General features: G+C 41.0%; 1 protein-coding gene and 2 pseudogenes across 5 annotated transcripts in view; 1 reads left to right on the forward strand and 2 right to left on the reverse strand.

Moving 5' to 3' along the window:
- grin2bb (glutamate receptor, ionotropic, N-methyl D-aspartate 2B, genome duplicate b) overlaps window positions 1-2423 on the reverse strand; it is a 135971-nt gene extending 133548 nt beyond the window's left edge. Inside the window, exon 1 of one of the 5 annotated variants that reach the window (XM_086296001.1) lies at window positions 2307-2423. The gene's annotated coding sequence lies outside the window, so the exon portion shown is untranslated. Of the gene's footprint in view, window positions 1-221 lie in introns of all 5 variants that reach the window. The other 4 variants (XM_086296000.1, XM_086295999.1, XM_086295998.1 and 1 more) reach the window with 4 other exon arrangements.
- LOC147327961 (uncharacterized) lies at window positions 2237-11740 on the forward strand (annotated as a pseudogene).
- A 138-nt stretch (window positions 11741-11878) lies between these two features.
- Window positions 11879-12639, reverse strand: LOC147327962 (uncharacterized; annotated as a pseudogene).
- Window positions 12640-13786: the final 1147 nt, after the last annotated feature.

Raw genomic sequence — 13786 nt, forward strand, 5'->3', positions numbered from 1 at the left:
GTGGAAAATACAAAAACAGCCATCACCTGCAGATGAAAGTTCATGCAGAATACATTTCCACCAGCTTCATGCAGACTTCCGAATGTACACAAATGCATGCACACTCTTGCTCCGTCAGCTGTGCTCTTGCACACGTATTTAGGGTACACACCTTCTTTTCATGCATGTGCATACGCTCACTTGCAAAGAAGAAGTGAGTGCTTTATTAATTCACTACTCACCTAATTAACTCTTTTCTGTAACACATAATTTATAGACTGTAGTGGAGATGTTTTACAGAGGAGCAGAGTTGAGACACAAAAGCAAAGACAGAGCAAAACGAGCGGTCCTTCATATTCCTTCATGACGACATCCCACTCTCAGAACAATCAAGAAAGAGGGATTCATTAAGCCTCTTTATCAGTCCATAAGAAGGGGGTGGGCGGTGAGACTAAAGTAGCTGGTGTGGGCCTATGCTAGTAGGCAAAATTTTTCACCTTACGGCTGAGTGCACAGGCAATTTTCAGCTAAATGTCCATGTGTATATGGGCTAATTGAGAATAGACTAGCAGTGGTAACGCTTTAAAGCAGCTCTCCCAAAAAAGGTGTGGCGGTGAGAAGTAGAGACGTAGCGTCAAACAAAACACAGAGGGAAAGGGGACAAATGTGACAGAGGAAAAGAGGACGGTAGTGATGAAATGGCGCGTGAAGTTCTACCTATTTTAATCTGTCTATCAGTCTGTCTCTATCTAAAGACCTGCTGTCTATTACACCTTAAATCCACAGCGAGGAATTACCCGCTGAATCCACTGATCAACATCCAGCTAATGGTAACCGGTCTCTGTTGGCCCGAAAGGGAGTGAGAATGAAAGCGGGGAATAAAAGAAAATGGAGAGATTTGGGTAAAAGAGGGAGGAAAACTGAAAACATGCTGAAGAGGGAAGATTGTGTGTCTGTGTGCGTTGGTGTGTGTGTGTGTGTGTGTGGGATGGGAAGGGGCAGGGAGGCAGTAAAAGTACTAATGGCTGCTGATGGACTGGCAGAATCAAAATAAGCACAAAATCAAGCATGAAATGGGATACACTATTAATGACTTGAGATGGCCATTAGCGCCAAACTTTGAATGCAGCTCAGCAGATCATGTGAAAAGAATATCATTCCTTTTAGGACAAATATCCCAAACTTTGCCAAAATTCGGCTGTCAAAGTCAATAAAATTACACCAGTGAGACTGCAAACTCATTTTTTTCCATTTCAAATGTGTTACAAATGTGTTACTAAACAAATAAATATATATAAAGATTTTTTTATTATTAAATCATGACATGTGTACAGATAAAAAAAAAAAGATTTCTCAAAGACAACAATTAAAAATGGGCGCACTTGGCCATGATGATGAGGACAGATGAGGAGAAGGATGCGAGACCAGACCGATGTCGACTCACTGAACGCTCATCCTTTAGGCGTAGTTTAGTGTGCGAGTGCATGTGTGTGTTAATGTGTGTTTTATGTATACGTAAAGCACACACAAATACACACAGACAGACAGATAGACAGACACTAAACGATATTGAACCTACCTAGAGTAACAATTAAGAATCCCGCAAGAGTGTGATGCAAAAGAAATGGGTGTGGAGGGGACCAAAAGAGAAGGAAAAGGGGGGGAAAAATAGTCATTCATGAGGAGTTTTTTAGTTGTCTTTGAAAAAAAAATCATCCAAGATCATTAATCATCAGACTTTAGACACAGAAAGAGGCGTAGGATGGGGTATGATGACCTGACGAGCAGCATTTTGATGTGAAATGCAAAGGAGGGAATGACAGGAATGATATGGTTTGGTGAAAAGAGAAGAAGGAAGAGTGAAGAGGGAGAAAGAAAGGGCAAAAAAAATTGGAAAAACAAAATTCCCTTCTTTCCCCTCTATCTCACTCATAAATATAAGAAATTGTACACCAGGTAGATGGAGAAATAGATGAGGAGGCAAATGACGGAGAGAGAGACTATATGAAAAGATGAAGCACCTCCCAGCACTGCGATGAGGAATAAGAAAAATATAAAACGAAAGAAAAAATTGAATACTCCAAAGCCTTCCGTTTTTGCTCTGTTTAGTGAGGCGAGGAGGGGGCTTTCAGTTATATCCCCCCCTCTCTCTCTCTCTGCAACTGGTCAGTCTTCTTTTATCTTCTGTCCTCCTCAAAGCAAGACGCTACCTTCCCTTCAGATGAGCGGTAACCCTTTGCCAACACAGCTGTTGGACATGGCACTCAGGCTGGCTGCATGGTTGGGTGCTGCTACGCAGAGATACAGAGTGTGGAGCCGAAACACACCTCTGGCTGGCGTAGAGCGGCGAGCGCAACTCAAACTGCGCTCGCTCTCCTCCCCCTCCTTCCAAGAGAGCGAGAGAAAGAGAGAGCGATGTGGAGGTGGGTCCTTCTGTAGGGTTGTGAATTAGAGATATGCTACAGTGAAGCCAGGCTGCTGCAACAATTGTCAAGAAAATTGTTTCCAATACAGAAAGCAATGGCTCCCTCTGTTGTTGCTCTGTTTTAATTGGAGATTAGACTCGGCAGCATCTGAGGGAGACAGCGGAACGAGCTGAAAGAACAGTGCCACACTGCGAAACGATACCCCATTACAAGTAAAACACCTGCATTTCAAAGTACATTAGGACTGCTAATGATGCTTTTTACAAAAAAGTAAAAATCTAAAGTTCTGCAAAGCCGAAAGTCACAACTTAAAACTGTATTAAACTCTATTTTGGCATTAAGACTAGTTTACTGTATCTAAAATAATAGCAAGCATATATATATATATATATATATATATATATATATATATATATATATATATATATATATATATATATATATATACACACATATAGATAGATAGATAGATAGATAGATAGATAGATAGATAGATAGATAGATAGATAGATAGATAGATAGATAGATAGATAGATAGCAGGAAAATGTGAAAAAGAGAGAGCTCCATTTTCTTTGACTTAAAACAGGAATGTGTCAAGAGTTAAAGTGGGATTCAGTGGGGGGGGGGGGGGGGGTCTTAATGTACAGACTGTGATCAGCTGACCTCTTGCTCTTTACAAATTTACACACCTGACTCAACCAGGTGTCAGCAGATGTTTCATGAGTTGTCCTGGCTGATTTCCATCCTCTGCACTGAGGGTACACTGTTTATACTAACTAGACAGTCACTGTGCACCAGTCCCACACTTGTTCTTTACTTTAAATCCATCACAGTACAGCAATCTAACCTGTTAATCCTGCACTAATCAGCAGAGGATTTTCATGCTTTTAATGATTTTGATCCATAACACAGTCAACCTCAGCTTGTTTAGCCATTTCACACAATATGAAAACAGATTATCTCACATGTAAACTTTAAATTTCCAGTTTGTCAAATCTCACTGAGCAGTCCTTACCTTTGCATCTAACCTCTCTTCTTCCTCTCCCCATCTTTCTCCATCTCTGAGTGAAGTTGGCTCTTTCTTTTCTCTCCCTGTGAAATACAGCAGCTGGACGTTAAGCTAGCAACAAACTGCACACAAACAGTTCGCGTGTTTGTTGATGTTTGTTGAGTTGAAAGAAACGTAGCGTTTGAAATGACCTGCCACTTAAAAAACGTCGCTCCAAACAACAGTTCTGACAGACAAAATAAACAAAACAAAAACCTTGCTTCCTTCATGCTCGCTACTTTTCATAGGGCTATCTACATGCTGAAGTACCAAAACTACCAAAACTTGTGGATACGTGCAGTCCTTGTGATCGTGGTGTTGTGAAAAGAAAGTACAGATTTTTTTTATGTAGTGACTAAAGTAGTTATTTTAGCACACATTAAGCTGGGCAAACACTGCGATTTTTTTCAGTCGCGTTATTGCTTCTGCTCAAAGTGTACGATTGACTCGCAGGGGTTAGAAGTTCGTAGGTCACGATGCAGGGTCTCAACTGAAACAAATTGTACGCGAAAACAAAACAATTTACAGTTTCAATTCATTGTTTTTCACTATCATTTTTTTCTCAGTTTCAATACAAGATTTTTCAGTACATTTATTTCAGTTACAATATTTTTTCTCGGTTTCATTTCAAGGTGGCATCGTTCTGATCCCATAGAGCGACAGATTTTCTGTTATAACCTTCATTTTTATGGACGCACGGTGTGAGCACTCGGGTCGCATCAGAGCATCGGGCCGTATAGTGTGAGACCCTGCATCGTTACCTACCAATTTCTAACCCCTGCGAGTCAATCGTACAGTTTGAGCAGAAGCTGAATAACGCGACTGAAAAAAATCGCACAGTGTTTGCCCAGCTTTACTCTGTGAATGTATTGCCTGACTTTTCTGTTGTTAGCTGAAGTGGCAACTTGTGCTCTTCTACGCATGTTGGTTGTAACGAGTGGTTATGACTAATGGCATCAACAAGGCATTTTCATAAGTGAGCTAGTGGATATTCTCTGTTAACACTATGACAATAGAGATTAAACAATAGAGATCATTTCTGAAATACTCAGACCAAGCTGTCTGCCACCAGCAACCATGCCACAATCAAAGTTACAAAATTACCTCTCCTACTTATTCTAATGCTCATCAGTTTGAACTTCAGCAGGCTGTCCTGACCCTGTCTACATGCTTAAGTTTGTGTCATCTGATTGCATTAAGCAGTTAAGCAGTTAACCAGGCGTACCTAATAAAGTGAGAGGTGAGTGTATATTTGACAGTGTGTTCTGTGTTCCTGTGCTTGTACATTCACCCCCATAAAAGCTCAGTAAAGGCCCAAATAAAATGCTAATGGAAATTCTTTGCTTACACACAGTAGGCTGCAGCTTTTTTTCAATTATTGGGTTATCTACTGTATTCGATGTGTGTTCACTTTTTATATTACAGCTCAATTATTTACATAAGAAATATGCACGCAATCAGCCTGTGAAATAGAATTTACACTTATTTACACTCATCAGTATATAAAAAAGTTACATTTTGCTTGAAGTCTTTATATACACTCAGCTTATTGTACTAAATATGAGTGGTAGAACTGGGAATTTTGAGTATTAGTTACATATATGTTAGGATTACTGTTGCAGTGTGAAACTAAGTTTTTCTAATTGTGAAAATATAACTTACATAGGTTTGTTGTTATGATTTTGTAGTTTTTCTTCTTCTTTTTCTTAAATTCCTTTACTCTTTCCATCGCTGACTTGTGTTAATTCAATAGACAAACAGGTATGATTCTGTACCTTCTCTTTGGTGCAGAAAGTGTGTTATTTACAGTTTCATTCCGTGGGAAATATAAAGCAGTAGATTATGTGAGAGACCTCTAGTGGTAGTTTGTATAGGTGCATGTATGATTCGCCTAACAACACAGAAAATGGAGCTTTCTAACATGTGGGGGGTTTTTTTGTTTTTTGTTTTTTGGACACTGATAGTTTTGTCACATCTAACATGTGGTTTTAATTCAAAACAAGCATTTTTTTTTACTTTTTTTTTTTTTTTTTTATTCTTTGTGCCTGAACTAAATATGTAATAAAATCAAACAGAAAGGCATCCCGCTTATGTGGCGTGTTGCCACAGAAACCTGCCAGCTTGTGAATGAAGCTGCCTACAGGTAAAGTTTATGGGAATGTGTGCTTGAAAAAGGGTATCCAACAACTCCTGTAGTTCGTATTACTGCATCAGCATGATTCTTACGGTGCCTCGTCACTTGTCCATGTGGGTCAAAGACTGTATTTAAATGATGGATGTAGCCACAGAGCTATCACCCACTTGTGTTGTGCTAAACATTTTGAATCCTTAACATTAGTGCCAAAAAGTTCATTTTTTTCTTCCATAGCCAGCCTCAATAGCCCGACATTGAACTGTCAGAGCCCCCACTCTTGATCGCCGTACAACAAATATTGTACTAAACGCCATACAGCACCTCCTTCAGGAGGTGGGCCCATGTCATCTCTTTGGTCTCCATCGGCCCAGCCACCAGGCATGTTCCCTCAACTTCCCTCCCCAGGCTTGCCTCCAGGGTGCATCCCTGGTAACGATATCCCAGGCAGGGTGGAAGTGTCCTTTGATATCTTCTCTCTCAGAGGGATTAAATGTTCCAGGCATGACTTAGTGTGAGGAGCCCCCGGGGCAGATGCAGGATATGTTGGAGAGATTACATCTTGCGGTTGGCCTGGTGATGGATGGATGTTTGGAGCCAGATTTGGAAGACAGTATGGATAAAATACATAAAATACACCATTATCAGAGAACTTACTTACTGTAGGAAGCTGCAATAAGGAACTGTGGATTACTGCTAATTTCATTAAAAAAAAATTGTTTTCAGTTCTTGTTGCAACTAGTTATTATGTTTAGGGGGCATTTTTTTTTCCACATAAGACCAGGTCGGTTTGTATAACTTTTTTCCTTTGATAAATGAAGTAATTATTTAAAAATTGTATCTTGAATTTACTTAGGTTATCTTTGTGTAATATTTAAATATGAAACATGTAAGTGTGACAAATATCCCAAAAAGACAAAAAGAAAGAAAGACTGAAACTTCATGATGGCAGTAACAGGATCCACAATATTTTCCATGTATCTGTGAGACATAAAATTCCACTAAAGTAATCTTTTAGCATTGTGTCGTGCATTATGATGAGAGATTAGAGCACCAGTCTCATGATTTTTCTTCTCTGTCTTTTGTGTGTTCTTCTGATATGTTGTTGGTGTGGACTGTGTGGATTTGCTGTTTAGCTGTAGCATATTAAAATAAAATACACAATATAACAAAACATTATCTGCAGCAAACCTCGATTGTGATTAGGAGAGCAGACCATGATGCACAAAACAAAGAATAATACAGTTTGGTGAGTTACCAGTTGTTAGAATTGTAGCCATGACAGCAATAGCTGTATTGGCAGTACTTGATTTTGAAGGCTCCAGGGCTCCCCTCTGTGGCAACTGAAAGTACTGCAGGTCAGCAACGAACAGTGGCCACAAACTTGACTTTTCGTTTCATATCATTACTTATTGTAGCTAGGATTAAATAATATCGCAGCAAAACCTGTCAACTGCAATGATAACCACAGACATTAGTGTGGAGGTCGCAGCATTAATGTGCAGTTCTTACGCTCATGTTAACAGTAGCTCACATGCTTAATTTAGAAAAAAAAAAAAACACTGAGCTGAATAAAACCATAATAATTCAAGAATCCGGAAAGATCCACCTTTAAGTCTCTGTGTCTTCTCTTTTTGTCATTACAGAGCCTTTGAATCAAAGAAGTTTATATGTAAGATCATTTTCTTTTAGGCCAGTTTACCTCTTTTACTTATCGTGCAATGTTTTTTTCTGTCAATGGAAACTTAAAGTTTCCATTAGGCATCTGCTTACTCTAATGCCACTGATGTATGCGTTTACCTACTGTTTTCTCTGCACTGTGGATTATGCTTTAATGCTTTTATCCTCTCCCTCCCTGCACTTTTCTGCAGTATCAGTGGCGCCAGCAATGTGTGGTCCAGAGTTGTGGTGGCTACTGGATCTGCTCAGTGTTTATTGTCTGTTGTTTTTACAGTGCTCAGTTTTCCTCACTCTGCAGTCTGTTGAGGTAAATTGCTGCCAGAGGTTTTTTTTTTCCTTTCTTTTTGGTAAGTGCTTCCTAAATGGGAAATGTTGGGTTGTCTATGTGAAACTTTAAGGTCTCTGTTGAAGTCAAATAATCAAAATGTATGGCACTTCAGAATGTTTTTAACCCAAACTGACCAGATGTTATTTATAATATAAGAGAATATAAAATGAATTTCACTTCAGTGCTTAATGTGATGTGTTCATCTTTTCAATTCTCACTAGAAAGGCACAAAGGAAACACTAAGATATACAAAGCAGCTCAGCTACTGAGAGCCTTGGTCTGACTGTGGCCACATTAAAGCAGCAGTCCCCAACCTTTTTTGCGCCACGGACCGGTTTATGTCCAACAATATTTTCACGCACCAGCTTTTACGGTATTGCCGATAAATACAACAAAATAAAACCAGTACCAGTACCAAAAAAAGAAGATTTATTCTAGCGCTGTCAGTGTTAATCTCGTTAAAATGATGTTAACGCCATAACCACATTAACGCTGCAAATCTCCGTTAGCAAGTTAGTGCAGATCGCCCCGTGCGTGGGGGGTGTAAACTGAGACCTTTTGCACATACAATAATAACAAACCATGGTTTAGTCCAAATCTGGGGAAGCAGTGCCAGACCAAGGAGGAGGCCTACAGCAGCGGGAACCGGGCCCTGTACAAGCAGGCCACAAACAAGCTGAGCAAGGAGATCAGGGTCGCTAAGAGGAGTTACAATGAGAAGTTAAAAAAAACTACTTCTCAGCCAATGACCCTGCTTCAGTTTGGAGAGACCTGCAGCACATTCTAGTAACAGGAGTCCATCCCCCCTCTGTGAAGAGGATCCTCAATTGACTGACGACCTTAACACCTTCTACTGCAGATGTGAAAGACAACTATTCACACCTCCCTTATGCTCACCCTCACATCCACACAAAAAGAATCAGCAGCCCTCACTCCCTCCCCTCTGACCCCCTGCTTACATTAAAGATCTGTGAAGAGGATGTTTGTCTGCTCTGTCAGAGACAGAACACCGGGGTTCCAGGACAGTTTGCCCCCCTTGTATCTGAGACTCTGTGCTGACCTATTGCCCCCTCCCCCCATCATCCTGCTGTGACAAAACAAATTTCCCACGTGTGGGACTAATAAAGGTTATCTTATCTTATCTTATCTCCACCATCATCCTGCCGCCATGATGTCTGTTGTCATTAAGTCCTTTGAAAGACTAGTGTTAACCATACTTGCCAACCTCAGAATTAGTGAGACATTCAAAAGGGCTGTTGGGGTGGGGGGGGGGGGGGGGGGGGTAAATACATTTTACAGTGTTTATTTATCGCATAAAACGTTAAATGTCACCGTTGTAAACAACGTCCCGAGGGATTAATAAAGTTAAATTAATTTAATATAATCGAATAACTTTAATCTCAGCCAAACCGAGTTACTCACGAACAAATAAAACACTGAAAAAGCCAAACAATAACATTTTTAAGTTGTCAAAGTGACTTATATATCATGTTTAACCCGAGTAGCGAAAGACCGCGGGGGTTTGAAAACGATGTGTCGGGAGTTTGGTGTTCTCGCCGGCTCAGATATTTGAAGTTTACACAGCTACATTCTCACCTGAAAATATGTTAAAAGTTTATTTTGCGACCCTGAAAGAATAATAAGAGGAATATTAAAACTAAGTAGCTGCCGCCATTGTTGGAAACTGGAATTGGCAGGGCCGCGCTATGAATTCTGCGATATGGCTTTTCAATTTTGTTGTCCGGGTGGAAAATCGGGAGAAATTCGGGAGAATGGTGGCTCCGGGAGATTATCGGGAGGGGCACTGAAATCGGCAGGGAGGCATGTATGGTGTTAACACTCCTGAAAGACATCAAAGAAATCCTGCTCGAACCCCTGCAGTTTGCCTACTGGCCAAACAGGTGAACCAAGGATGCAGTCGACTGCTCCAAAGACGCTCCAAGCGTGATGTCACGGGAGGGGGCGTGGTCAGGATTTTTGGTTGAGGCGCCATATTTCTGGGTCAAAAAAAGCGCTAGCGAAAGAGGAGCGAAAGCACACGGAGAACATTAGCTATGGTTCGTACTTGCTGTGTAATCGGTTGTAACGTTAGTTCGCGCGACCGGCAAAGGAACAAGCCTGAAAACGGTTTATCTTTTCATTCTTTCCCCACCTGGAAGCAACATGAGGGAGCTCATGTTGCTGATGTAACCAAACGACGGCGTCTAGCCTGGATAGCAGCTGTGAGAAGACCTGATATCAAGTTCTCTTCCATCTCCAAACATCTGTTGGTGTGCTCCAGACATTTTCAGTCCGGTAAGTTCTAAATATGTACAAATCAAGCTTTATAGCCTATTAGTTTTAATGTTGATGCGCTCAGAGGTCAAACATCCTACTGAGTAAATTCGCAGACATACTTTCTATGTATAGATACACTAATATTATTTTTGCGTAATTGTAGGTAAACCAGCCTATGTAATGGATGAGACAAATCCTGACTGGGTTCCAACGCTCCATATGGGGCACTCCGAAATCCTAACCTCTAATTCTGACCGTCACAGACGGCGAACGCAACAAAGAGCGGCAGTCGGAGGTAAAGAACACCACCACCCCATCCTAAAATTAAAAAAAGTGCTCTCACTGTCCGGCAATCATCACATAGCGTTTTAATTAATCATGCGCCCTTATTTGGAATACTGCTGAACATTTCCCTTTTGTGTGTGTACTCTTTGTATCTGACAGGCTTTCATAAAGGAGTAGTAGAGTGTGAAGGTGAGGCCTGTGCAGCAGTTACACATGAAGAGCAGCTCAAGTTGGACAGACAGAAGACCAACACCATAGTCACCTTGCCAAGGAGGCTGTGGGCCAGAGTTGTGTTGGACAAGTGGAGGCCGAGTTAGCAACTGCAAATGTAGAAAATCTTGATCTGACAGTAAGACACACAGAGGCTACAAGACAGACGAAGGATTGTGTGTGCTGTGAACAGAGCAGAGCAGAAGTAAACCGGCTGTTGGAGGAGAACAGGAAGCTTCAATCACAACTGAAAAAGACAGAGCTGAATGAACATTTTTTTAAAGGATGACACGGAAAAAGTAAGATATTACACTGGACTACCTTGTTTTGCAATTTTACTGGCCGTGTTTGACAATGTAAAAGCTTTCCTGCCAGCGTCACAGAAACTGTCGCATTTCCAAATGCTATTACTCACACTCATGCGTCTCAGACTTGATCTTCCTGTCCAGCATCTTTGTGATCTATTCAATGTTTCCCACAAAACTCTGTCTTCTGTCTTTACCGATACCATTGATGTTTTGTATGCCCGCTTAGGAGCCTTGGTGCACTGGCCAGAGAGGCACTGTTTACAGGCCACAATGCCCCCTCAATTTATTGAAATTTTTGGAAAACGGGTAGCCATCATTGTAGATTGTTTTGAAATTTGTACAGAAAGACCATCAAATTTAAAGGCACATGCACAAACATACTCTCAGTATAAGGGTACACACACCATGAAATACCTCGTTGGGATTACACCTCTTGGTGCAATTTCATTCATTTCCAAGGGGTGGGGTGGGAGTGCATCAGACAGACATATCACAGAGAACTGTGGTATTCTTCAAAGGCTGTTACCAGGGGATGTAGTTTTGGCTGACAGAGGCTTTGCCATCAGAAATCCTGTGGGAATGATGTGTGCAGAGGTTAAGATCCCTGCATATACAAAGGGCTTCTGTCAACTCGATGCCAGGGACATAGAAGATAAGAGAGCCATTGCCCACCTAAGAATTCATGTTGAGCGAGTAATAGGTACTTTGCGCAATAAGTTCAAAATGCTGCATACCACCATGCCAATCCGTCTACTTCTTCCATGTGAGGGTGAAGATGTGACCCTTCTTGATAAAATAGTGAAGGTTTGCTGCGTTTTGGTGAACATGTGTCCCAGTGTGGTGGTAAAACCAGGGACAACTGAAACTTGCTCTTGTTAAAAATTCGTAAACGTGTGCTGTATGTATTGTGATTATTTCTCTTAAGACATAGTAATTTCAAGACAGTTGGTAGTGCGTTATGTTATAAAAACGTTGTCATTACATTAATGTATTTGTAAACTGTAACTGACACTTATTCGTCACTGTAACTACTTTGATCGCCTTTGACGTTGTTGTAATAAAAGTAATGAAAGGCAAGAAAAAAATCTTTTGTTTCTTTATTTACATTTTGTAAAGTGGTATTTTGTTAGTACAAAAGTAGTGAAAGCAAATTGTGAACATGTCTATGCACATCAGGCATAAAAGTAGACCCCAGAAAGAAAGAATTAGATATTCAGAGCTGCACTACGCATAGAGAAAAATATTCGAAGTTCAGGAAGGCACTTTTTTTTTTTTTGATTAACTCCTGTGCTTTCTTCAATCGTGGTTCACAGAAGTCTACATCAGGGAAGATGCTAACCACAGCCATGTCTCTTTGGGTCCATACAATGAGGTCACAGTGCTTGGTGCTGGTCACGAAGATTTGTGTTTGCACTTGACAGTAGTAAGAGTGCGTCCTCTTTAAAAGTGAAGTCCATTTGCAGCTAACTCCAGGCAGAAGTCTTTATCCTGCGCATCCACTGCTTGCTTAATGCTGTCCGTTCTGTATTTAAAAGCACCCTTTCCCACAACATTCACGCATAGTGAGTCCATCAGGAGATGCTCCAAGTTCAGGAAAACGTGTGTTCACAATAAAACCGCACAAACGAACCTGCAGATAGTGGTGAAGTGCTGCAATTTTTTCAGTGTAGGCCTTTCGTGCGTCCTCCTCATGTTCCAGTCCCCATCTTGTTTGCACAATACACATAGACTTTTCAGGGTAGCACACACGATTAACCACGCTTTGGGCGGGAGTTTCTAAACTTGTGGCAAATACAGCGTGCCTCACCGAAGCTGTGATTCTCCCGGCACGCCATCGGAACCAATCAGGGCTCTTGTGCTGAAGTCTTGTGTGTCCTTCAATAGCTTCTGCCTGCTCTCCAGTAACTGTTGCAGCATTTTTATACCTTACACAGTACAGCTGTAGATCAGAAAGGCCAAGGTCAATCGATCAATCGCATTCAACTAGACTCAAGCTGACTTACCTTTGTTTGAAAAACGACGTACTCACAGTTTGACTGCTGCTTTTCTACCTCTACAGTAATCACTGCACCTCAGAAGAACCATCTGTGAAACTCCTAAAGTTTGTGGATGACACCACTATCATTGGTCTGATCCAAAATGAGGATAAATCCGTGTATAGTTAGGGAAGCAGATAAACTGGTCCACTGGTGCAGTTAGAACCACCTGAAGTTGAACCCGCTCAAAACTGTGGAGATGACGGTGGACTTTTGAAGAACCCAAAAAACCTTCCCACCTTTTGCCATCCTCAACAATACAGTAGTTACTGTGGATTAGGGCTGCCACGATTTGTCGACTAGTCACGATTACGTCGACTATCAAAATCGTCGACGACTGATTTAATAGTCGACGCGTCGTTTGAAGCTTTGTAAGATCCCAAAAGACGCAGGAATAAGTAGCAGGATTTAAGAGTGTAATAACGGACTGAAACAGAAGATGGCAGCACTGCATGTACAAGGATGTCAGCTGCCGTTAAAACCCGAAGAAGAAGAAGAAGAAGAAGAAGAAGAAGCAGCTGTGTCCCAGAATTCATAGCGCGGCCCAGCTTAGTTTCCAACAATGGCGGCAGATAGTTAGTTTTAATATTACTCTTATTATTCTTTCTGGGTCACAAAATAAACGTTTAACATATTTTCAGCCGAGAATGTAGCTGTGTAAACCTCAAATATCTGCTCAGTTTATCAGGACACCACATATTTTCAAAAGCGCTCCGACGTTTTCGGAGACGTCTGTTACCCACTAGCTCGATAGCTAGCCGGGGGCTAGGTCACTAGCGCGGTGAGAACACCGGACTCCCGGCAAATTGTTTTCAAACCCACCGCCGTCTTTCGCTACTCAGGTTAAATATATATGAGTCACTTAGATAAATTAAAAATGTTGTTGTTTGGCTTTTTTTTTTTTTAGTATTTTATTTGTTCCTGAGTAAATCGGTTTGTCTGAGATTAAAGTTATAGTTTTTACACAGCTGAATAAACGTCAAGCAGACAGCTGATTATCAGAAGTGTGAGATGCTGGAGAATATACTCCGTTGTCCTGTTATATTTTAGATAGCAAGGAGTTTATTAAACTTCACC

This window comes from Aulonocara sp. 'chitande type north' Nkhata Bay, linkage group LG6 (assembly GCF_057382095.1).
Source record: "Aulonocara sp. 'chitande type north' Nkhata Bay isolate Kocher_YH1m ecotype deep benthic linkage group LG6, A_spYH_male_GT1.1, whole genome shotgun sequence".
NCBI classification, from domain to species: domain Eukaryota; kingdom Metazoa; phylum Chordata; class Actinopteri; order Cichliformes; family Cichlidae; genus Aulonocara; species Aulonocara sp. 'chitande type north' Nkhata Bay.